General features: G+C 42.9%; 1 protein-coding gene across 5 annotated transcripts in view; it reads right to left on the minus strand.

Annotated features, from left to right (window-relative positions):
* The window catches only part of FOXP1 (forkhead box P1), a 602,050-nt gene that overhangs the window by 295,896 nt on the left and 278,742 nt on the right, over positions 1-27,412 (minus strand). The gene's annotated exons all lie outside the window — the stretch shown is intronic.

Below are 27,412 nucleotides of genomic sequence, written 5' to 3' on the forward strand. Positions count from 1 at the left end.
TACACCAACAAGCATAAGCACATGAACAGCTGGACTGAATCCAAAAGAAGTGACAAAGTACAAAGGAAATGGAGAACAAAGTGACAAACGTGAAGATAAACCTCATCATAATCACAGAGGAGGAAGGGAGTGAAAAGCAAAGGTCACACGTTGGGTATCAGAAGCGTTCACGGCGCACCTCGGGAATCGGGTGAGGGCACCAAAGTTGAGAACAAGGCTGCAAAGCGCGGGAGGGCTTGGAGATGGAAGGAATGACTCCGATGTCATCTGGACCAACAATGAAGCACTGAGCATGGGGGACAATGCTGGCTCTGAAACCCACCAATGGGTGGGTTCATTTTTACAACAGGTAAGAATGTGTTAGGGCTGCCAAGATAGATACAGAGGCAGAAGCACAAGGAAGAAAGGAAGAAAGTAGAGTGTAAGGTGCCTGGAATTGTGACAATCCTGGGGGGAAAGTAAGAAAGTCACCTAATCCATGAGTCACATCCACAAAGGGTCACACACTTGGGCTTTTAAGGCTCCGTCCAAATCAGATTTAACGTCCAGTCACAGAAACACAAGAACAGTATGGAATCCAATCCTTCATCAAAGACCTTTAACCTTCACCTCCTTGATTGGATCACGTCCTCTAAATACATCAGAAGTAGTATTTTGGATAAATCATGTGAGTCGCCCTGTTATATCATGTACATTATAGTGTGTAATGTGTGTGTGTAAACATTAACTTATTTAAGGTAAACGTTGAGAGGACACCAGAAATGCCCTAAATCTGTATTTGCATTATGTATTAGTACGTATCATAAGCCTTGAAGTGATGAAAGTGGGCCAAGTCTCTCATCTGAGAGGAACCGTTTTCATAGACGCGTGTGAAAGTGATGCAATATTAGAAAAGTTTAAGAGAGTGTACAGTAGATTCAGATGGAAGAGAAGCCAAAAGGAAAACCAAACGGAAAAGACCAACATCTAGATGCTCTGGGACCGTCAAAGAGAGGCCACAGAAAGACACAAAAGTCTGCCCAAGAGGGCTGCAAAATGACCGCACACAGAACTGCATATGCAAATGGAAATGTCAGACAGGTACGCTTGGCTGATGTGGAAGACAGAAAACAACAGCTATTATACAAGGAAGGACAAGGTCAAGCAGCTAAAAGCAAGAATAGAGATATGATTTGCAAAAGAGACAACAGGTAAGGGCACGGGACGCAACTATGAAGACAAAAGACATCGAAGCAGGCAAATATGACTACTTCTGGTAAACAGGACTACTGGATTGTTGAAACATGCTTGCAATTTAATAATTCTGAAATTATTTCAGCTTCTAAATTGCCATCCGCTAGATGAAGGAGGCAGAAAGTAACTCTAAAAGTTGGTACAATCACAGCACAGGGATTTAAAACTAAGTACCCCTGGGGCTTCCCTGGTGGTGCAGTGGTTGAGTCCGCCTGCCGATGTAGGGGACACGGGTTCGAGCCCTGGCCCAGGAGGATCCCGCATGCCACGGAGCGGCTGGGCCCGTGAGCCATGGCCGCTGAGCCTGCGCTCTGGAGCCCGCAGGCCACAACTACTGAGCCTGCGTTCCGCAACTATTGAAGCCCTTGCGCCTGGAGCCCGTGATCCTGGATGAGGGAGGCTGTGACGGTGGGAAGCCCGCACACCGCAGCAGGGAGTGGCCCCTGCTCGCCGCGGCTGGAGAGAGCCCGGACGCAGCAGCGACGACCCAATGCAGCCAAAATGCTAAAACCAAACAAACAAATAAATTAAAAAAAAAAACGGTTTGACGTATCATAAAATAAAAAACAAACAAACAAACAAAAAAGTACCCCTGAGGCGCTTGGGAACCTACAAATGCTATTTCAGAGATTCCAAGGGGGTGGGAAAGCCTCAGAAGACTGGGAGAGGTGAGGAAGGATCAGGAAGCACCACTCAAAACATGATGAGCAGTCATTAAAACTGATCTTCTTCCCCTCCATACCAGGGAGATACGGAGAGGAAACAATCTTTTTACCATCACTCTGAGAAGAACAAGTTACCAGGCAACAACCAACAGGGTTTGCTGGAGACACGGCCATGCTAGCCCCTTCGACCGAGTGACTAGTCAGGTGGCTAAAGGGGAAATAAGAGATGCAATCTTACAGACTTCTGTTCGTCTCCTGATCCTGTCCCTTGTGACATTCTCATCAGTGGGACAGGGAGCTGTGAGGAGGCATGCCACACCCATCAGGTGGTTATCACTGGTGCGCTGTCAACCTGGGGATGCCTAACGAGTGCTGCTCTACAGGTGTCCACCTTCCCACCAGGATTATTTAATATCTCTATCAGTGAGAACCGAGAGAGCTTCCTGTGCCTGGCGAACCAGCCTTCAATCAAATCCCAGGGTCTCCCTATCACCATCCTACATCGCTACTTCTCTTATTACCCAAGATGTAGCCGCGTGTTTCATCTCTGCAGCCTGAAGACAAAAATCGGGGCAGGTGACTGAATGCAGAGAGATGGAAACGCACTCTGCCGCAGCACTATCCACGCAGACCCCTCCTGGGCTCACGGCGACTCGGAGTGGTTTTTGTGGTTCGTTTATTGGCACATGACGGCGCACACACACTTCAAGGAAGATAACACAAAACAGTCCCAGCAGACCTCAGATTCAGAGTGCACTCCAGGGCTCCAAATCTCAGTCGGAAATCAGCGCCCAGATCTACAACTGGAAAAATCATCTCCAGAAGATGAGCTCTGGTTCTGAACATCATCTCCTAGACAGTGATTTCTGCAGCAGCAGCTGACCCCAATCCAAAATTGCCAGGAAACAAATGACCCCTCCAAGGCCCTAGGAAAGTAACAGTGAGATCACTTAACCAGGCAGGAAAAGAAGAAAGTGCAAAACTGAACTTAAGGCATATTCATGTAGACCTGAATTAAAAATAAAATTCCACTATAAAAAGAATTTTTCAAAATGTTAGGTCCAAGAATACGGCCATAGTGTTCCATCCCGAGGCACCCAGTTGATTCAGTTTTATTACTAGGCTCCCACCCACTTCAAAGTCCCTCGCTACAAACATTTACAAATTTCATCTCAGGATTAGTACTAAACAATATTCATTAAGACTCCCGCCAAAGTGCAACATGTAAGTAAATCAAACCTCTGATGCTCTATTTTGCAAATTTCATGGGCCACTAGGGATAATTAAAAGGGCAATTATATAAAGTTGGTTCAGCTTTGAGAAACAAATGACATTTTCTGCTTTAAAGCACTTGATAATTTGATATTTTGCTATTAGGGCCATCATGTGTACTTTTACAGACAGGCAGCCAAATAAACAATAAATGTTCCTTAACAGCCTCTAATGATTGTTTTTGCCCACTGATATCACTCACCATTCCAGTCCATAAATCATATGCTAAGAGATTAAGGTAAAGATAATGAAAAAGTATTAAAAGCCATTAAGATAGAGGAGAAAAGAAAAATAAGGCTGAAAGTGTCGATGTCTTCTGGACTTTCTGCAAAGACACCCAGCGAAGTCTGAGCTTCTGAGTGTGAAAGCAGGGCTGCGTTTGTCCCTGCGTTCAACCACCGCTCTGAAGCCAGCAAAGTACATTACGGCTCATGAAAAATACAGCGAAGAAACTGCTAGTGGCAGAAGCATTTAACTTCCTTGTTAGCAGCCTCCCCCAAGTGGCACTTTTTCACCGGCAAGTTGTTTATTATGTTCGGTGCCAGGCAAAACTGATTAAATGGGGCTCTTAAGAATCAGAGCGTTATAAATTCATGGAAATACAGCAAGCAATAAATTCCATGGAATTAAAAGCTTACTAGTGCTATTAGCATTTCAGGGTGTTTGAATTGTTAATACTGATGTACAAAAATGATGTGCCTCTAAGACAAGGCGGACGGAGGCAACAGAGGCGAGCAGCTATGGAAATGTTTTTTATCAAAGTGGCACTGGGACTTGGCAGTTATTAGAGCCACGGGAACGGAGGAGGGGAGTAATTATCTCCAAAATTCTCATCTGCCCTAAAAAGTCAATCCCACAACAGAAGATGGAAGGCACCAAATAAAGGTTTACCTGCAGGAGGAAAACAAGCATAAAAATAGTATGCAAAGGATTTAGGCTTTCCATGGAAATTCCATCTTAACAATGAAGAGGGAGGAGAGTTTTATCTTGTAACCTAGTCTTAGCAGGGATGGGACCCAACATGTTGTGACTGGGTGGATCTTGGTTTTCTCACAGGACAGGTAACCCCAGATCAGGGCCCCCAAAAGTAGGGTTGGGCCAATAAATTTCTCCGGATTGTCACGTTTCATCTTCCACTTTTTCTGGGAGCTTTTAAAACTGTTATTCTGAAGTGGCAAGGGGTGAAAACATCCATTATTATGCCATTAGGCAAGTGATATCCTCCCAAATTCAAGACGTGAAGTGGCAATTCTATTGCATCCATTTATTTAAGGAATACTTCCTTCCAACCAACAGAAATGCATCTGAAGATCTTTCTAGGCAAACACAAATGTAGGAGAGCGAGAAAGAGAAAAAAAATAGATGAGTGCTTCTCAAAGACAGATTTTTTGAAAAAAGAAAAAAAAGTGCGAGGACATGATTTACTTCTTTTTTAGGAAAAAGAAAGAATTAACTGTCCACAAAGAAAGTGTGATCACTTAACAGAATTTAAGAGAAAATGTACTCTTCAATCAGGAATTACCAAAATTCAGGGGGGAAAAAAAGCAATCCAAGCTGTCAATCTAGACAGATACCCAAAACATCGATTCATCCACTCCAGAGACGGCCAAAAAAGTACTATTTTCTAACATATCAAGAAAACTTAATTCCTTTGATAAAAGAACCACACGTGTTAATACGACCTACTAAGGGATCACTGGTACATGTGATTATCTCTAGGCCTGTGTTCCACGTGTGGCTGTAACAGCTGTAACATTTATACTCACTGAAGCTGTCCGCTGCTTCCCCACACAGAGACAGAGCCTGCTCAGGGACCAAAAAATAGAAAGGAGACAAAGAGGAAAAACCTTACAGAGAAAAACTCAGATCCATTAATGTGCCTTCCCTGGGCTTAAGTCTAAAGCAGGCGTCGTTACAGGAGCATCGTCGTACAGGGTGTCTGCATCATTAACACTGCTGTTCCTGACGGTTCTGCCTCTAAGACAAGACCTACTATGTGTGGAACCCGGGCAGGGGAGAGGAGTACATCTAAGACATTGATCTTGTACTCAAGAAACCTTAAGAGCTTTTCACTGGGGAAAATCATCAATTATAAAGCACCTATTATATATTCTAAATCAGGAATCAAAAGATTCTTACAAGACATGTTCTCTACCCATTGGGATTTTAGAGTGACTTTAAGATATGGCATACACCCAAAAAAATAACCCCAGAACAAGGCAGTACTGTATCTGACAACATCCTATACACATGGAATAATGGGGTTTTTTGTGCAATAGTCTCCAATTATAAGAGAGTGAAGAGTAAAACCTTGATAAATAGATCACCGGGGAAAATTTATATAACAATGAAAATGAAAAATAATATGCATAATTTGCTCCTGCCAGGCCCTTGGCATCATGGGTGGGTCAATCGCATGGTCCGCACGAGGCTAAGTGTAGGTCTATATCCAACAGCTGTGAGCAAAACCAATCTGGTCCTTGCCTCCAGGGGTCTCACAATAGGCAAGGGTGGGAAAAGCAGCAGCAGGTGGCCCCAGGAGCTGCAGAGAAGACCTGTGTCCCACACTAACGCCCACCACCCCTGGTTCATTTTCTCACACGGGACTCAGTGCCTCGGTGCCCAATCAAAACTAGAAATTCCCCTCTACGCCCTTCATTCCCACTGACCAACAGCCCTTTAAGATCAGTGAGCCGCACTCAAGTGTTGTACCAAAGAGAAAACATTCATATTGTCAGCTTCTGATAACTGACTGCAGTGAAGAGCTCTTGCCCGATTAAAGAGTGACCTTGGTGCATTTTTTGCCTAGGGTGTGGCATCAGTGGACGGCACAGAAGTCTTCCCAACATTTTTACTGATACCCTTTTTCAATGGTAACATTGCCCAGAACTGGTAAGGCAGGGCTCAGTTCTAGTTTACTTCTGGAGGTGCAGACAGTTGCCCCACGGCCACGGTCTTCCTTGGTTTGGTAGATGTAGTACCTGCAGAAAGCAGATGGCTCTGCTTGTCACCACAGTGGAGTCTCCTCCATTCTCACCAAATGCAGGTGAGAACTAATGAGGAGCCACACACCCATGGGGGTAGATGCGTCTCTCTCCTTGGTATGTAATCCCCTCTGCGGTACAATGAGCAGACGTGGTGAGGTACACATCCTTCTGGTCTCACGTGACCCACCTAAGAATGGCCAGATACAGGTCTGTTGAGAGGGACTGCTTAGGTCCAAGACTGGGCTGTGCTCAAGCTCAGATTCCAAGAATCACCTGCCAAGAGGTGCTGGGATGGAGCAAGTTGGACCAACAATCAAACGATACTTTGCTTTCCACTTGCCACGATCTGCCTTCACGCATGTCTGGCTCACGTTAAGCATGTCGCCTGACCCTCATACCCTCGTAACAAAATTTGAGCCCAGTGTCTAATCCATGCCCAGGCCCTCTCCCTTCCTCCTTACTACCTCGGCCACACATCACGCTGCTTTCCTTCCTCCTCTGAACTCCTTGCGTTTGTCAGGTTCGAGACTACTGTAATGTGTTTTCCAGCAAAGAGAGTTGGCTGTTTTCATGCTGAACCCACCGCCCTTCAGTCTTCCTTGAATACAGCCCTAGGCCGCCTGCATTCTTGGAGTAGCTGGGAAGAAAGTTTCTGATGACAAAGTCTGTCCTTGGAATGCAACCCCTTTGCTAGAGGGGGGACTACTGCTTGAAATTAGGGCACTAATTGTGTGGCCCAGACAATGAGCAAGAAAGGGAACTGGGGAAAAGAGAGAAGTGAGTAACATACAAAGTAATAAATGCCTCTGCCAAATGAGGGCAAAGAAATAAAACGCTCCAGTATTCGGAGGATGAGAGACTACCTTGGAAGGTCTGGTCCAGCGGGGTGGCGGTGGCCACGAGATGAGAGGAGGATGGCGCACCGGCCATGCTGAAGCCTGATAAGCAGAACTTGATGAAAATTAAAATTGTCTGCTCTCTCGAGCCTAATACCGGAATTCAGCCTACTCCTCTGACCTGTCTGCATGAGGGAGTTCTTCTCAGAGAAGACTTCACGCCAGTGTCCCTCTTTCACGAGTCTCCCACTAATATTCCCAGGCGGAGATGAGCCCTCCCCAGAATTCCTTCGAGTCTAATATTTCACATCAAAAAGGGTTTCCACATTAGCTTCCACATGTACCTTCTCTAACACGCTGTGAGCTCCTCAAGACCTGCCCAAATATTTTCTTCATCTTAGTGTCTCCAGGCCTAGAGAATCGGGAATATAGTAGGAGCTTGGGATTTACCAGTTTTAACTGAATTGCCAAAAGAAGACTGACCTCCAGCGTCGCCCCAACAAGCATCTGAGCTAAAGGAAGCCTTGAGAACAAATGCTTGAGAGCCTGGACACCAAGTGAGACCCTCCCGGCTGTCCTTCAAGCTGAAAGTTGCAAGGATGGACCTGCAGGAGCTAATCACCTCCAGGAAGGGGACCCCATTAGAAATGGGGTCGACACAGAAGAAAGCAGAGGGGAGAAACGTAAAGATGAGGCTTTAGCCCTGCCAGGTCTACACCCGACCTATTCAGTTACATAGTCAAATACAGCCTTTTTTTGTTTAAGCTAGTACGGGATGAGTCTTAGACGACAAGCAACTAAAAAAAAAAAAGTTCTAGATGGTACTTAGATAATGGAAGTCGATAAAACAAGCATTATATAAGAGACAAGCCACGCAGAGTTGGGACTCTGGAGCGAGGACGTGGTGGATCTGGGCTGAATCAACTGTTTCTTATCACTGGGTTTTGAAATCAATCAGCAATCACACCTGATTTTCACATTTACCAAAAGCAAGAATTTAAAAAGAGACATCATCAAAACCCAGTATCTGATCTTTCTCCCCAGGGCTTTCTGCCCTTTAGGTAATAACACTTCGGCATCCTGGAAGAACTATGTTCAAATGGGTGTTAGACTCATACATATATAATCAAATAGCACAAACAGGTAAACACAGACTATAAATTCCTTCCCCCAACCGCCAATTTCCCTTTCCAAAGGCAACCAGTTACCAATATCTTGTCTCTCTCTTCCAAAAATATTCTATACATATACAATCATAGGGTTTTGTATGTATACTTTTTTTCTGCCTTCTACCCAAAGAGTGGTATATTTCCCCACTTGGTGACTTAAGCTATCTTGGAGATATTTCCACATCGGCACATACAGGTCTCCATCCTTTTTTGACAGCTGCAGAGCACAGTCCCCGTGTGTTTCCCACCCCCAACCTAGGACAGACCATAATTTACCCCTTCCCTCCTGACACGCATTTAGGGAATTTTGCTGCTTTTGCTCTCAGAAACAATGCTGCAAGTTACATCCCTGTACGCAGGCCTTTGATCAGCTGGGTGAATATATATCCCTAGAAGCAACAGTTGATTTTTGCTACTGTATTTGTGAACTTAGAGTCCGCAACCTTGCCAGTTAAAAAAATAAATGCCCATCACCTTTCACACACCCTCTGCCTAGGTTTCCCTTTTCCTGGCATCCGTCTGATAGGGTCAGATGATCGGATGCCCCTGAGGGACCCTGAAAACAAAAAGAAGAGCACAATTCCAGAATACCAGCTAATAGCCACTGCAAGAAGACCCCCAAATACCTGGTAAAATATTCTACCCACCACCCTTTAAAAACTGAATACATGTTACAGACCTGTTAGAAAATCACATCTGCCTACACCTGATGGTATGTGAGTGTTCTGGGTCATCTCACATCCTGGGAGTTGCACGTGGCATGCCAGTCACAAGCCAAGGTCCCCAGAAGTGGGAGAAGTGGTCCCCCAGCCTTTCACACTACAACATAAATGGAAGTGGTTCCAACCTGAAAAACCCAAGATGTTTCCAGCCCAATCTCATTATCTTCCTCTTCCACACTAGGGCTCTCCCAACATTCCACTAACTCATCCGATGGTACCTCCATCCAGAGATGTTCACATCAGAAATGGAGATGTCAGCTTGAAATACTCCCTGTCTTATCATTTACTCAACCCATCAACAATGGCTGCCTGCTTTCAACTCCTGAACATCTCTTAAAGCCTTTCTCCCCTTGCCTGTCTACCATCAATATCACAGTCCATCCACAGTCTTCTCTAGCTTGGTCTTCTGCAATAGCCTCTTCCTCACTCATCTGTCCTACACAGCATCCTCCTTCCCCTCCTGACACACCATGCTGCAGCCAAGCTGGCTTCAGCTCTCTTCTTTAAGCATGCCGCATTCACTCCCACCTTGAGGACCTGGCACTAGCAGTTGCTCTTGCATGGAACACACGTTCCCTAAGCCACCTCTGGCTCCCCCTTTTCATCATCTCAATTTAACTGCGGAATGTTACCTCCTCAGTCACTTTCCCTGACAATCCAATAGTCTAACGTGGCCACTGACCTACTCAGCCACTCTCTGATACACGACTGTTTCAGTTCACAGCTTAGTAAATTAAACCTGACACTGCTCTAGTTTATTTGCTTAATGTCTCCCTCTGTAAGGCCATATGAGTAGGAATGTAGTTTCTGTATCATACAGTGCTCTCTTCTCAGTGCCCTGAATTGTGTCTGGCACACAGCAACTTGCCTCCAACGCTGGCTACCAGTGATTCCTCCCATTCTTGTCTGCACATGCCCATCAAGAGGGTGGAATCTTTTTCCCCTCCCCTTGAGTGTGGACTGGCTGTGCTTTGACAAATGCAAAAGAGTGAAGGGTGCTGTGCCAGTTCTGGGCCTAGATCCTGAGAAACCTGACAGTGTCCTATTTCACCCTAAGTCTATCATGATGGTGAGGTCAACTTGAGAACCAAGTTACGGTCAGGACCAAGTGTCAAGTGTGGATGTGAAGCCATCTTGGTTGGACGTTCCAGCCACAGCCAAGCGCCTGGGTGAATGCACTCCTGAGCCAACACCATGCAGAGCAGAGAAAAACCATCCTTGCTAAGCCCTGCCTGAATGGAAGAATCCTGCACCAACGGTTGCTGTCTCAGCCACTAAGTTTCCGGTTAGTTTGTGAAGCATCCATAAATAAGTGAAGCAGAAATGCTCCTCATTTGTTGAGAATCAGTAACTGCCTGCCTTCCTAGTTTTCTGTATCTACTGCTTGCTGCCCCCTGGCATTCTTAACCCGTCACAGAGTGATCTTCCCGAAACACAAGTCTGATCCTGTACTCCATTCCCCTAATCCCACCCCACCTTACCTCACATAGCCCTCACTACAAAAACAGACAGACAAACAAAACTGCTTGGGGAAGCATAGATCCATGGATACTCTGCCTCTGCAACCCTGTCCTTGGCCTCCTGCTCAGCTTAGCACCTTCTACACACGGCCACTTCCTTCCACACACCACAGCGCATCTCAGCACACGGGACGTGATGTGCCTTTTCTGTGGCTCCCCCATAACCTCCACCCTTCTTTCTCCGGACCTCATTTTAATCATTATTTCCCCTGGAAGCCTTCCCTGACCTTCCTGACTAGGGCAAGTCCCCCAAGTGGAGGCTCTCAAGGCATCACGTTCCGACATTCCTTAACCCTCATCAGAAGAGCTTTTATCAGCCCCCATCAGTCTGCGTGAGGCCGTGATCGTGTCGTTTTTGGCTCTCTCCTATAAACTCAGCAAAAAACGCTGTGGCTGGCACATAGGAGAAACTCAAATATTGATATTTGTTGGAAAAGTGAATAAATGAACTGTGTGGTCACCTTGGACTGCTGACTTCAAATCCTGGCCACACCACATGCTAAGGTTGTGACCCTCGGCATGCCAGCTGAACCGCCGGCCGCCTCTCTGTGCCCATCTTCCTTCATCTGCTAAAAGCAGTAGCACTTACCCAACAGCCAGCTTTTTGTGAAGTTTAAATAAAATTCCACGTAACAGCACTTAGCCCAGTGCCTGACACGGAGCAAACATTCAATAATTAGCTACGATTATTACATCATTTACTACCATTCCCATTTCTCACTAGAAGAAAAGTCCTAAATTAGAAAACAAGAGGTTTTCCCTCTGCCATTCTACCATCTTTTTTTCCTTTATGAGCACAGAAGCCTTGTACATTATGCTAAGCTAAGCTAGGATGGCCCACGGCATCTCATGGTCAAGCTGGTCTCCGCAAGAAAATACCTAGACTGCCTCGGCCATGGTCTTTACAAGAGCTGATCTCAGGAAAGCCATTAAACAAACTGCCAACATATAAGTTAGCAATTAAATACCCAGCCCCCTCCTTTTTTTTGTGTGTGTGGTATGCGGGCCTCTCACTGTTGTGGCCTCTCCCGTTGCGGAGCACAGGCTCCGGACGCGCAGGCTCAGCGGCCATGGCTCACGGGCCCAGCCGCTCCGCGGCATGTGGGATCTTCCCGGACCGGGGCATGAACCCGTGTCCCCTCCATCAGCAGGCGGACTCTCAACCACTGCGCCACCAGGGAAGCCCCAGCCCTCTCCTTCCTTAAGTGTCTTATAAGAATTTAACAAGGATCACTGTTACTCTTGACAGATATACGAATTGATACTATTCTTCTAGAAAACAGTGTGGGAATACATATAAAATTTTCAATATGTATCAATATCTATCAATCTATCTAAATTTTAAATACGTATACTTTTCAACCCAGCATTTCACATTCTGGTACTTTGCCTTATGTCAGTGCTTCTCAACTGGGGTCATTCCGCCCCACAGGGGGACACATGGCAACGTCCTGGGATGTTTTTGGTTGTCATGCATGGGGGTGCGATGGGGGGACAAAAGGGGACAGACGTGCTGCTGACATCTAGTGAGTCGAGGTCAGGGAAGCCACTAAACATCCCACAATCTATAGCACAGTCTCCCACGACAAAGAATCATCCAGACCAAAACGTCTACAATCCTCCAGCTGAGAAGCCCTAGCCTAAAGAAAGAATCAGATGGGCTTGCAAAGATGAATACACAAGCTTGTTCATCAGCATTACTGTGTACAACTTTGTACGACCAACAAAGTGGGACTGGTTAAATAAACTGTGACTTATCGGCACACAGTTATAAGGTAATAATAATGCTGCCATATATCGACTGCTACAGAAAGATATTAACAACATAGTTTTATATTTAAAAAAACAGGGAAAAGGTAGATCATCCTGTTAAAACTATTATATTCCTACACCCAACTACCAGAGAGAAATATAACGTGAGGCACAAATGTAATTTAAACATTTCTAGTAGGTACATTTCATAAGTAAAGTGGAGCAAATTAATTTTAATAGTATATTTTACTTAATCCAATATATCTAGAATATTATCATTTCAACCTATAATCAATCCCTAAACTTAAGAGATATTTTACACTCTTTTTCAAAATCTGGTGTGGCTTTGACACTTCCAGCGCATGTCAATTCAGACTAGCCGCATTTCAACTGCTCAAGACCTGCTGGTGGCAACAGGTTCCCATACTGGACAGCACAGGTGTATTCAGTAACAGATGGATAAGGAGAGAGATGTTTAGAAGTACTGTCTCCAGAATGGTCCAAGTCATGATCCTGGGGGTGGAGAATGTGCAGTAATGTTCCTCACTTCTGTTTTTCTTACTGTTCGTTTTTATGAGAATTACCATGTGTAAGTACAGAAAAATCAACCTGTTTGGTGTCCGAAGGAACAGAGAGAGAACTGCTTGCCGGGTTTCATGCACATGAAGCAGCCCTCGTGATGATCTCCGCATCCTTGTCGAAAACGACAGATGCTGGAGCTTTCAGAGGAAGGGCCTGACGCCACCTGCCCTGTATGCAGGTGTATGCACGTGCACACACGCACGCACACACGTGTACACCTTGGCACAGTGGGGGTCAAGGTCATCCCAGCCAGGTGTATCCCAGAGAGCCAACCCTCGGCTCCCTCAAAACATATGTAAGTAGTGGGAAAGTTCACTTTCCCCCCATGGATAGGAATTCCTGCTCCCTGCCCTGCTCACTCCCTTCCCTCCCTCCCTCCCTCCCTCTCTCAGCCTCTGTCTCTCTCTCTCTATCCCTGGCCTTGGACACAGTAAACACTCAGTGCAGTGTCTACCCAGGTTCCTCAGTGGAAAGTGCTAGGGACGCGACCCAAGTCCGCTTTAACGCAGTCTCCACCTGTAAGAGCTACAGTAAAATCACGCCCGAGCCAAAGAATCCCATGCACAGCCCTGGAAAACCTGTTCACACTATTTCGGTCACAAGCTTTAGGTTTCGAAAAGCTGTGGGTCCCAGATCTGTCCGTGTGAACTCAGGAACATCTGGGTGTCCATGGCCTGGACTTCTACAATTGTAGCACTCAGACTGAAGCTGCAGTGTAGCTAAGAGGCTGCTTCAAATTGGCAAAAATAAGCCAGGTGGATCACTCTGGATGGGCCCACTCCTTACCTGTGGATGCCAGATGGGTGATGAGAAGGAGAAGAAGATGATTTAGAGATATAGTGTTACCCTGAAAAACTCAGAAACCATTTCTCTCTACTTAGCGTCTTCAAGTTTTTGTTTTTGTTTTCTCTTTGGGGCCGGGGAAAGGTATTCAGAAGCCTATTGCATTCCTATTCCCACTAGGCTCCCTGATAAAAACAGCCACTTAAAAATATTTTAATTACCTTTAAAATGAATCAGTAGTAAAAATCATTAACATACTTAAAGACCTACTACACTCCATGCACTGTGCTAACAATAAAAACAGCTGACATTATTGAGCACTTGCTATATAGGAAGCGTTGCCCTAAGCACGTCTGACTTGGAGTAACTCAGTTAATCTTCCAACTCTCTCAAAGGGGAGGTACTAGTTTAGTCCCTAGTTTTTCAGATAAAGAAAAAAGGCTCGGAGAGTTCCGGTTACTTCCTCAACATCGCCAAGCTGAAAAGTAGCAGGACAGGGCCTTCAGTGCAGAACTCTAAACCGGAACACTTAACCACACTGCTCTTTCTGTGATCTTCACAGCACACCAACGAGACGGGGCCTTTCACTGTCCCCGTGTCACAGATGGGGACCACTGAGTGAGCAAGTCAAAAGCAGGCCCTAGAATGGACACATCCGAACTCAGGCGCAGCCTCCCCCAAGCCACGCCCCCTCTGGTGGGGGGCAGGACTCACTGGTCCAAAACAAGGAGCTACCCATTCCTCACTTCGGCATCAGAAATGTTTATTTTTCCATTAGAAACTGGTCGTGTTTTGAAACGGTGGTGATAGGAACCAGGCAAATACACAGACAGGAGTACGGTTTCCAAGCGCATTCCGGGGAGTGGGGAAAGCCAAAGAAGGGGCCCAGGGTGGTCCTGGCCTGGGGGCCTGCTTGCCCTCCATCAGCGCCGAGCAATCTCGGAGAGGACAGAGAGAGCCAGAGGAAGTGCCCTTTCCACAGATAAATGTGTGTGTGTATGTACTAATTTTTAATCCTTAGATTCAGGGTTGATGAGAATCAGCTGGTTGGGCTTGGAGACAAACAGCAAACACCCGCGACGGGGGAGTGCAACTGCCAGTGCCCCCACTGCCTTTGGAGCTCAACCTTCAGCAACACCCCTACTAAACTGCTGGAAATCACAGGAGCTCCCTGGAGCCCAAGGGGCTGTCCCCAGGGTCTTACTGTTTAGCTGGACACAGCCCTGCTTCTCTGGAAGCTTCTGGAACCACACAGATGGAAGATACTCGCTCACTGGGTAAAGAGGCTAAAAGAAATGGAGAGAAACTTCCCAGGCTGGGGAGCACAGGCCCTATCCCGTGGGTGATAAGGAGACTAGAGATAGGATCTGGCTGAACACTGTTTTTTGTTTGTTTGTTTTGTTTTTAAATTTGAGATGCTGATGATAACAGAGACATATAAGATGAGCAGTTGCTCTTATTGGGCTAAAGTGCTTTACACGCATCTGGCCTGTTCGTGCTCATCATAACGCAATGAGGTACACATCCACCTTATTTACAGAAGAACTTCCCTTGTTTTGCTTACTAAATATTGCCTGCTGCCCCACATAGTGCCAGGAATAAGTAAGCACTCAATAATTATTTACTGAATAAAGGACTGAACTTAAAGCATCAAAGTTTTTGAAAAGCTTCTGAGCCCCAGATCTCTCCATGGGATTTCAGAAGCATCAGAATGCCACTGGTCTGGCCTTTCAGTCTTTTAGCACTCAGATCTAAGCTGTAATGTAGCACTCAGTGAATTACTCTGTAAATTCTGGCAGAAGAGCCAATGGTCAAGTAACCTCCCCATAACAGGATCCCTTCTCTAGCTGCCCAGCACCTTGGACTCCCCCATCCCCACTCCTCGAAACCCTGGCTGCTCCTGAAATTATGAAAACTTAAAAGAAGAAATATAAACAGCCTCAAGAAACAAAACTTCTGGACTTCATTTGTAACGAAGGAATTGAACAAGAAAAAAAGACATACACTTTTTTTTTCTTCTATGATTTAAGTGATAACAAAAAATGATAAAACTTGGTGTTGGCAAAGTTGCAGTGAAATAAACATTCTCATTCAGTATTGGTAGAACTATAAATTGGTGCATTTTGAAAAGTACGCTGATAACATGTATGGAAAATCTGTAAGAATTCCATCACTCTTCTTCTAGAAATTTCCCCCTATAGAATATATCTAAAGAAATGGAAACTGATAAACTTTTGTGCACAGATATGCCTACTGCAACATATTATAGAAAAACTGGAAATGACTCCCACACTCAACACTGAAGAGTTAATTAAATTTTATTATATCAAAAAAAATGATGTAGTATGCAGTCATTTAAGATATCTTTATGACATGAGAAAATGCTCACCATGTAACGTTAAATTTAAAAAATGGATACACAATTCTATATACTGTACGACTGCAATTTTGTTAAATATGTGTACATCCAACGAAAAAGGAATTGAAGAAACTATATGTTATCCCCAGGGTCAGGATTCTTGATTATTTTTACTTTTGTGTTTGGTCAACTTTTCTACAATTTCAAATTCCCTATAATGAGCTGGTTTTTACACTTGTAATCAGAAAAAAAAATGAAGTTTACAAGAATTTCCTATTCTATGTTCTATTACTAAGAACATTATAAGAACTAAACTAATGAAATCATATGACCCTTCAAGGTGACAATTCTGTATTGGTCTTTATGTGTTTTGATCCCACATAAGGAAATAAAGAGAGGATGTCAACCCCATGCCAGAACGAGGGAGAGGGAGACTTCAGAGCTAAGCAGTTCCAATCAGTTAGACAGTGTGCACCTCAAAAACAATGACCAACATACCTTATAATCCTTTTCTGTGTCTCAGTCCTTGGAAAAACACATGTCACAAGGGAGTGGTTCCATGGGGTTAATCAGTCAGATAAGGAGAGAGTGGACACCTAAATTCTCATGCTATGTACAATACTCAACTATTTCAAAAATGCACAGTAGTTGTCAGCTGGCAGAAAGATTCTAACATTACACACATCTTCATTAAATATCCTTGTTAAGAAAAAATCAGGCTTCAGAGGAAGGACAGAGACAGGGAGAGAGAGGGAGGGAGGAGGAGGGACAAGGAGGAAGAGAAGAAAGAACAGGAAGCAGAAGAGGAGGAAGATGGAGAGAAAGGAGGAGGAGGGGGAAGGGGAGGGAGAGGGAGGGGAGGAGGGGAGGGAGGGAAAGTGAAAAGTGGGCATTTTCTGAATTAACATATGTAGATGCTGTTTTTCATAGTTAATATTTTTAAACACTTGTAAATGGTGTAATTTCCCTTAACACAGCTGGAAAAAGGAGAGTGCGTTGGAAATGAAACTTAAGAAAGGGCCATCTATATAAAAAAATACATTTTGGTTTTCATCAGGGCTGTTTTTCTTAAACAGTGAACTTTTTAATAGTGAAAATTTAACATTTCCACTTGTTTTTGATATTGCATCATAAAAGGAAGGAAGAGGTATATTAGAAGACAGAGGGAATCCCAAAACAGACAGCTACAATTACGCGGTGGCCAGGGGAACATCTTTCTCCTTTTCTGGGTCTCAGTTTCAGCTTCAGTAACTTACAAGGAATTGACCAGAGAGGGCTAACATTCCTTGGTTCTCTCTGAAGTTATAAATCTAAGAAATACTTCATTGAAATACTTCACTGAGTGGCCATTTGGGGACTTCAGTCCTAGATAGGGGAATGGCCACAAAGGACAGAGGTACACAGCTCAATTTTAAACACACCATGAACCTCCCAGGAACTCAATAAATATGTGTTGCCTAAACAGTTAATGAGAGCACCCCTAAGGTACGGCATGCAAGTAAACTTAAATTTTATACTTTAAAAGCGGTAGAGACATTTGAGTTTTCCAGAGTAAACTGACCAAAACTCAACCAAAGCAAATTTTGGAGATGCAAATGCAGGCAAAGTAAATTAATGGCTTGCTCTGGGAAAAGAGAAGGAGTGACATTTGGGATAACACAACAAAGAGAGGATGTCTCCTTGAAAGGACGCAAAGTTCCCTGCTCCCATGGTGGAAATCAAGTTGGGGAAGTGGGAAATATCAGATCAGGAGAAAAAGGCAGAGCGACTTAAAGTCCAGAAATTGTGAAATCAAAGTTAATGCAAAGTGTACCTCACCTTATTATGGAAAACACGTACAGTCGACACCAGGGGATGATTTTATGTGTCTCGAATTAATGTTAATATTACTTAAAAGTAGAGGGAGAAACTGAGTGATAACCTAAAATCCCAACATCATATTTCTAAAACTAATTCAAGAGACTGAGCTATCTTGAGACATCCTATGCAGGCATACTGGCCATCAATAGTAACTGGAGGGGATCAGAAGACCCATCCTTGCAGGAATAGATAACACAAGAATGGAAATCAGCAAGATACCCTAAAAATAAGACCGAGATATAACAGTGATAACTTGGGAAAACACTCATGATAATTTAAGGGTAAAAGCAGGAAACAAAATAGTATATACAGTACAAGTAGTGCATATAAACAAATCTATATATACAAAACACTGGCAGGATACAGATAAAATGTTGAACTATTTAGGTGAGGTCACCAGTGAAATTTTTCTTCCTACATTTTCATCCTCTCCTAATTTCTTTTAATGCCATTTTATCATGAAAAAAAATTAAGAAGTACATTTATCATCTTCCACAAAGAGAGGATACTCTTACCTCACCCAATACCACCTTAATGGTATTTAGTATCTAAACAGTGACAATGCATGTTTTTCATTATTTTACCTACAATTTCCTAGATGCTCGAAGATTTGGGATCAGCCTAGAAATCTCGAAAATGTTCACCTGTTTCAGAAGTTTTGAATGAGCCAGAGTCTTTGATGCTCTTAGTTAATTTGAAAGATGGATGAACCCATCAAAGACTACCTATATTAGTACAAGGTAAAGATGATAGACTCATGTGTGGCTCAGGCACCAACTAGTACTTTACTTATCGAGATATCAGGTTAACCACACCAAGCTATGATGTACTTTAGATGATTAAAGACAACGTATTTTAAGTTCAAGATGTAAATATACATCTCCTTTTACCCCTGCCTTTTATTTGTATTTAATATCTGAACCATCGGGTAAGAGAATGAGTTGCATGGCGCAAAATGCACAGGATTCCATCAGGAAACAGTGAGTTTTTCTCTGATCACTTCCCACAGGCTGTCCTATGACCTAAAGGTCAGAGCTAGACCCTGTCCGAGTGGGGCTGCAAGAGGTGGAGGCACATGTGATGATCTTAACAAATAAGAGTGCTGAGCAGGCACTATTCCTGGAAAAATCATTCTAGATGCCTAATTTCCAAAAGCAGACAGGTAGCTGTATGAAGCCAGGAGTGAGATTCAACCATTTTTGACTCCTGTTAAGGTTATCAGTGACTTTCATGTTCAGAAACCCAGTGGTCAGTTCTTTGTCATCATTGCTTTTGACCTCTGCGCAGCACTGTATACAAGTGCCAATGTTCTCCTCCTTTAAACAATGTCCTCAATGGGGTTCTGGTTCTCTGGAGTCCTGGAGTTTCCCTCCCATCTTTGACCTCTCCTCCGTGTCTTATGCTCAAACCTCTTAATGGAGTTGGCTTCAGAACCCACATCCTGGAGCCCTTCTCTTCTTTATCGACACCACTGTCCCCCGCCTTGGTGAGCTCACCTAGGTTCATGCCTTTACTGACACTTACACATTCTTATAAAGCTTCAACGTATAGCCCTAGCTAAGACATTTCTAGACCCACATATCCAAATGCCCACTTGCTATCTCAGACTGGGTGAGAAATAAGCGACTCCAACCTCACATGTCTACAGCTATACTCCTGGTATCCCCTGCTTCCCTTGTCCACTCTCGACAAAGATGCTTGGCTTGACCAAACTTGAATCAGGCTTCTGAACCCATCTGTGCACTTCCTTGTAAAGCCCAGTTTTAGCAAGAACCCTGCTCAGTCAGTTTAACCAGAACTCTCTCACCTTTGATATCTGATCACCCCTGATATCTGATTGGGTTCCTCACTCTCTACCATCCCCCAGGTGATGTCGAGTCACCCTAGCTTATCTTCAGCAAGAATCTTGTTAGATCAGCTTAGCCAGAATCCCCTCTTACTCCTGATGTTTCCTTCTGGAAACTGTCCATCTACTGACCCCCCCCCTCCCCGCTTCTTGGCTATAAATTCTCACTTGCCCATGGTGTATCTGGGGGTGAGGTCAGTCTCTTCTTCCTCCTATAAAACCTCACTGCAGCGTCCCCTACACCTATCGGGAAGGTCCCGAATAAAGAAGGCACTACCGTCTTTAACGAGTGAAATTAAATAATTTTTTCCTTTAACACCCCCAAACCTGTTCCCCCACAGGCTTCCATATTTTGGTTAGTGGCAGCCCCATCCTTCCAGCAGCTGCTTAAACTGAAAGTCCTCAGTCTTCTATCTGACTTCTTTCTTTCTAACCACAATCAATCCATCAGTTGACACTTCCCCATCACACAAGACAAAAATCTTGGGAGTAATCCTTGATTCAACTGTTTTCAAACTTCACATCCATTCCACCAGGAAATCCTTGGATTCTACCTACAGATAAATTCAAAATATAACTACCAAACTAAATTTGTTAGAATTTCATAGATCCCCTTACACCTCTACTGCCATACTGATCCTGGCCGTCACCCTGTCTCACTGAGAATTATCACAGCAGACTCCTACCACGTCTTCTGGCCTATCACCTCACCCACCCACCATCTACTTTCAAAACAGCTTCCAGGGATTCCCTGGTGGTGCAGTGGTGAGGAATCCGCCTGCCAATGCAGGGGACACGGGTTCGAGCCCTGGTCCGGGAAGATTCCACGTGCCACGGAGCAACTAGGCCCGTGAGCCACAACTACTGAGCCTGCGCTCTAGAGCCCACAAGCCACAGCTACTGAAGCCCGCGTGCCCTGGAGCCCGCGTGCTGCAACTACTGAAGCCCACGTGCCTAGAGCCCGTGCTCCGCAACAAGAGAAGCTACTGCAATGAGAAGCCCGTGCACCGCAAAGAAGAGTAGCCCCCGCTCGCCACAACTAGAGAAAGCCCGTGCACAGCAACGAAGACCCAACACAACCAAAAATAAAAATAAATAAATAAAATAAATTTATTTTTTAAAAAAACAAACCAAAAAAAACATTTCCAGAGTGATCCATTTAAATCGTGACTCACATCTTGTCCCATCTCAAAGCCTATCCACGGCTCCCTACTTCACTAAGAGATTAAGAGTCCAGTGAGCCTTAATGCCCTACTAGGTCTGGCCCTGTTACTTCTTGTCCTTGTCCCCCACTACTCTCCTCCTTGGATGACTTTGGTTTGGCCATAGTGGCCAACGTACTCTTTTGAGAACAAGCCTTATCTTTGCTCAAATGCCTGTGCTTCAGTTAGACTTACCCTGACTATGTACAGTTGCAATCCCCTTCCCCCGGCAACTGGACCTCCCTTATCCGCCTATATTTTCTCCACCACACCTATCACATCATATTTATTTATTCTGTTCCCCTACCTGTCCACACCCCCTAGAGCCATAAGCAGAGGCCTTGTCGCTGTGTCATTCACTGCTCTATTTATTCCCCATCAGCTTGAGCAAAACTGCCCAACAGAAACACAATGCCTGCCACATAGGTAAATGTAACCATACTGGAGAAAGTCAAAAGAAACCGTGAAGTTAATTTTAATATTTTACTTAATCCAATGTATCTAAACTATGCTCATTTTAATGTGTAATCAATAAAGAAGAGTTATTCAAATATTTCACATTCTTTTTTCCATACAAACTCCTTGAAAGGCTTTGTGGATTTTAAGCTTACAGCATGTAAGTTTGGGCTAACCGCATTTCAAGGGCTCCATAGCTACATGTGGCCAGTGGTTTCAATACTAGACAGTGCAGCTCTATTCTACTCTATTTGTTTCTGCTCTATTGTATACTTATTCTATTTTTCTTTTTAATTCTTGGGCACAGCCCACTGAATTGATTTCCCAACCCACAAATGGGTCCCAGTGTGCCCTGTGAAAATCACTGCTCTAAATAAACTTTAAAGAGTGTCATTTGTAATGAATGGATTTTATTTAGGACGCTTCCTTTGGCCTCCAGGGACTGCTCACAATACTTTACAAGAGAAATTGACTTCCAGAAAAGAGTGGGCTGGAGGAAAGGGTGAGGAAGTGAAGATCCATGCCAGTCCATGAACCGAAATCATCACAGTCCATATCCAATGAGGCAAGATTTTTTAAAATTAACAGGTAATTTTAAATAACTCACTCCACTGTCAAGACAATTAACAAAACACCTAATTACCTGTAATTACATACCATATACATGCTAATATACAACACACAACGGAAAGTCTGCATAACCTTCACACTTCAAAAAGAGTGCAGCTGAATAGAGCACAAATACTTCAAGTTTTTCATTTTTCTCCCCCTCACTCTCAACCCATGCAAAGGCCATGGAAGTACAACAGTTCAGATCAAGGACACAGAAGTACAAACTTAAATGATTAATTTCATTTTCCGTTTATGAAAGTCCTACTCACCAGCAGACTTTTAAAAAGACACCATCAACTTCAAATCCAAACTCAGCCCTGGGCAGAAGGTGTCAACTTCTAAAACAGACTCAAAGTAAGGATTCTACCATTGATATACCATTTCCTCCCTGAAGGTCCTGGATGTTACTAGATACATTAGAAAGCATGCAGTCAAGGTTACCACAGATGTGCTACCCTAAACAGGGTTTTGTTTTTATACATTTTTGAGCTTCAGATTCTCTCTGAGATTTTTGAATTGCCAAAGAAAGGCAATACTTCCTACATCTCTGGTAAGCTGTTAGGTTTTCACCTAAGCTGAGAACTTCTTCCGAAGATGCTCAAGGTAGGCAGTTTCGATATTTGCGCCCTTGGCAGATGAAAGAGCAAAAACGTCATTTAAAAAACATGACTAAAACCATTTGCTATTTGTATTTTTACCGTTCACTGTGAAAAATATGGCTACTTGATAATTGTTGCAAATGTTGTCTTTACTACAAAACGTGCCTTCATGTACATTTCAACAAGTGACTTCTGCTTGAAAAAGAACTCTATTGAGCATATTTCTCTGGAAATCAATATTTAAAATTTATTTTCTTTGAAACGAACATTCAAGAGAGACAGCTCTTGTTTACAGAGTTACTGAGTTTAGCATTATGGCTAACAATGTTTAAAAACAGCTAACTTAAAATGCAAACATTTAAATTCTGAAGTTTAACTGTTGGGAGGCCAAGTCTATTTCTATGGAAATATAAACAGCATGAAAACAGTAATTTTCCCCCCAATGCCATCCCTTGTGAGAATATTTCAGGCCACCATTTTGCTGGATTTAGGAGTAAGAACTCATACAACTCTGAGGTTGTAGGACAGTTAAAACTTTAAATGCTTTGGATGAACCTTGAAGACATTATGCTAAGGGAAAGCAGTCAGTCACAAAAGACCACATATTGTACGATTCCATTTATGTGAAATATCCAGAAAAGGTAAAACTCTACAGACAGAAAGTAGATTCGTTGTTGCCACGGGCTGGGTTGAGGGGATTAACTGCTACTTGGTATGGGGTCTCTCTCTGAGGTGATGAAAATGTTCTAAAACTAGACTGTGATGACGGTTACAAACTCTGTAAATATGCTAAAAACCATTGAACAGTACACTTCAAATGAGTGAACTGTAATGTGTGTGAATTATATCTCAATAAAGCTATTAACAAAAAATTAACATGCCTAATAACATTCACAACCACACTGGCATGAAAGATAGAAGGAAATCAAGTTAGTCTAACTTAGCTTTCCGATAATAGTAAAATACATAAATTCCTGACACCCTGGTCTCCGTGTTAGAGAACACTTTCTCACAGCAACCAATATTTGCCCTTGCGAATACCTGTCACCATCATCCGTAATGTCTGTCTTCCCCTTTACAACATAAACTCTAGGAGGACAGAGACGGTATCCTTCTTATGTAGTGCTATGATCCTAGCACCTAGCACACAATCATCAATAAGTACCTGCAGTAAGAATTAACGTATATACACATGTAGTATGTACATTCATATGTATGTATGAGTGAATGAAATTACTGGACTGAGGCATTTCAACCAATCAAGTTGCTCGTGTCCTAATTGTCCCCTGAAATCTGTTCTCCAATTCTCCCATGCTCCTGGCTAGCCAGCTAGAGACATTTCCCAGCAGTCCTTGCAGCTTCTTGTGAAATGATCATAATCTTACCAATTAAACGTCAATGGATGTGATGTGTGCAATTTTTAAATCATTTGCTTCAAAGAAAATTGCTTGCCTTGGACTTCACTGTATTTCAACCATGTAGATAAGGACAAAGGCCCAAAGCAGGGAAGCACAAAAGAGAAAAGAACCCATCCAGTCAAGCTAGACTGGCCAGATTATTAGATGAGACAGGGAAGTAAACTTCTATTTGATTTAAAGCCATTGTATGTTGGAGTCTTTATGTTATATCAGCCTAGTCTTAACTCTGAGTGTTACAACCCAGGCCTGGGTATATGAGTATGAAGGGGAGGCAGGATGGAATTCGACGCTTAACTAAACTGACTGGTCGTTTCGGCCAACGTGGTCAGCTGGTATCACTCTTTCCCAGTGTCTTTATAACAACTTCATGAATAGACAAATAATTCAAATGCTTAATGCTATAAAGAGGTCATTTTGAATGGATTTAACTCAGAATATCGTTGTCACTAAGTAAACATCTGAATCGCGTAAATATACACTTTCAAAAGAACCAGTGAATACATTTAAAATGGCTGGATAGCTATTTTTAACTTTGTTTGTAACCAAGAAATAATTTGTAATATGTAAGACACAATGTGTGAAGTCTATAAAGATGCCTTATCGCTCCTTAATCTAACAAAAAAATAGCTCAAACTGGGGGTGGAAGAAAAACTGCAATGATCACCCTTTCTTTTAGATTGTTTTTTAACTTTCTCATTAACAAGTTGACTATAAAACTGAAGCGACACAAAAAATGAAGTATGAAGATGACCAATATTTAAAGAATAACCATTTAACTGTAATCTATATGAGCTTCATGATTATCATCAATTAACTCCCACTGTCATTCAGAACTGAATCCAAGACAATGCATTTCACAAATTGGATTTGAAGTTTTAGCAAAAACCTGCGTGGGTGAATTGCAAATGTTTGGGGGAAGCAGGGGGAAAAAAATGACACAGAAACCTATATATTAAACCACCAAACCAAGGCAGCCATGATAGAATGGCATCAATACAATTGTGACCAGAGCAAGTTGTCTTTTTAGCTCCAGTCTTGATATTTTACATGACCTTGGATAAGTTACTAATGTGACCAGTTTCCCAGTTTGTAAAGTGGGGATTATAATAATTACCGGCTACCTCTCAGGGATGCCAGCAACCAGACCCATTTTGTAAAGTGCTCATATCTACTTGGAAGAAATTGTTCTATCACTACCAAGTATGATGAGTGTCATTTATGATCTTTCAGACCTCTGAATCTAACTTGGAAAAATGTCTTCATCTGGTTTTCTGAATTTTCCTGGCCACTTTTATGCACATAACCAGTTGTTCCCAGAGTGCCACCGTAGGCACATTTATTTGCACTTATGCTGACTGTTAATGAGTCCCAGATTTCGAATTTGGGCATGCCACTGACTGAGGAGCTCCTGGTATCTGAAATCTCTCTCCTTTGAGTAGTGTGTAAGATGGTGCTGGTCTCTTGACCATCACTGGACAGCACAGTATCTTTGTTTAAGGTTTGTTCACTGGGACTAAGCACTCTATCCATTTTATAAATTTTTTTAGATTTTATATTTTTAACAAATCTTTTTTTCCTTCATGTATAAGAGGTCAAGATATGTAAGGATTAGTTTTTGAAGGATCCTTGAGCTTGTTAAAAGGTAAAAGAGTACATGTAGGTTATTATTTATTTCTCTATATATCTTATTTCTAAAAAAAAACTGAAAAGGGAGTCAAAACACAAATGGAATTGATATTATAGAAGAAAAACAGTTAAATAATAAAATGTTAATTGGGAGCAGGAAAAATGAAGTTGACTTAAAAGCAGAATATCAACAACAAAAAGTTGAAGTTAAAAAATACTACTAAGCTTAAGCAAAAACTCTTACTCTGAGGTTCCTAGCAGTCAAGACAAAAAGAAAAATTAGATGAATTCGTTGTTCAGCTTCCTTTGTTTTATGGAAGGAGGCATCAGGAGGACAAAATTTTTCCGTTCTCCTTAAATTTGACAAAGGGCTCCTGATTTGCAGGATACTGTATAATACACCATGTTCTTGACAGTAATTATAAAAAAGCTTGTTTTTTTCCTCCACATGGACTACTTTCTTAGTCAACTAATGACAAATTCCTGAAAACTTTTTTTTTCCCCAAACTTGCCCTTGACTCATGATATCTTTAACCTTGAACAGTATCACGGAATTGGGAAAAATCATACTGCACAAATGCAAATATTTTCACGTCATGGGTGTAAGCATGGTCATTAGAATGACATTTGTCAGGAGAAAAATAATTTATGCTTACAGGTGATTCCACATAAAACAATGAAAACCTACTCATTAAGCCCATTTTTGGAGCTGGAGCGATATTTCATCTTTTCAACCACTTTTCCAGCTTTGTTTGATCACAATTTTTAGCTGCACCAGAAACCTTTGCTAACAGCACAAAATGAGTTCAGCACCTGGCATGGCTTTCAATGAGGAACACCTTGGATTGAGATCTTGCAGGGATCACAGACACCAGAACACACAACATGCAGCTGACTAACCGTGGCAGAGACAAAATGCCCACAAAACAGGAAATAGTGACTGGATAGCCTTTTACAGAAGGCGGCTGCAGAGACCTGAAGTAGACTAAAACTGGGAAACTGGGAAGTGCTTTGCCAGAAATCATGCTAGGTAGGACCTGGGAGGCCCAATGACTGGTTGGAATCAACCCGTTCCATGCCAGAACATCTGAAAGGTAACATATCCTCTTTGGAGGACAATTAGGTGCTTCCCACATGGTTTAATTTAAACAACAAAGATAGTGAAATGAGGAAAGTTGGTTGGATTTTTTGGGCCCAAATCAAATGTGCCAGAATGCAACTGGATAATGCCTTCTAGAACCCCCAAACCCTGGGTGAGATTAAAAACAAAACCCATCTAAGAATCTTCATATTATCAAAGTTTCACAAAAAAACCTTGCTCAACTGAAGAATAAGAAGTCTGTATCCTACGAATTCATAAACTCTAATTTGGTAAAATCTGAGCAAAGGCTTTGTGTAGTAACCAGGCTGGCAAGTAAGTGTTTTAAAGCAGACACAAATCTACTCAATCAAATGGAAACACCATTGGCCAAGATTCAAAAATAAAATGAAGACGCTTGTTCCTTGAGAAACATCAGACTTGAAAGTGACCTGCAAGATGAACCTGAGGGAGGCAACCTCTGCCCTCACCGGAGAGATACTTTGGGAATCAAAAAAAAAAAAATGTAGCCTCCAGAACCGTTTTAACCAGAGTGCTTTCTTTGCCCCTGCTCCCAAAAGTGAGTTTGAGAAAATTTAACTTAGCTTTAATTCATCAAGCTACACTAGTCTCTGAAAACTTCTAATTTTAAAATCAAGTACTCATTTGATTTTCAAGCAAGGTCAAGAGAACAAGGCAGATGAGCGCTGACATCACAGGGACATGCCCCACGCCACACGGCAGTTACATCAACGCGGCGTGTTGCTATGGTGCCTGACTATTAATTTCTGAAAGAAGGGATTATAAAGCAGCCAGATGAACATCCATCGGATGA

Source organism: Mesoplodon densirostris, chromosome 10, assembly GCF_025265405.1.
Source record: "Mesoplodon densirostris isolate mMesDen1 chromosome 10, mMesDen1 primary haplotype, whole genome shotgun sequence".
NCBI lineage: Eukaryota > Metazoa > Chordata > Mammalia > Artiodactyla > Ziphiidae > Mesoplodon > Mesoplodon densirostris.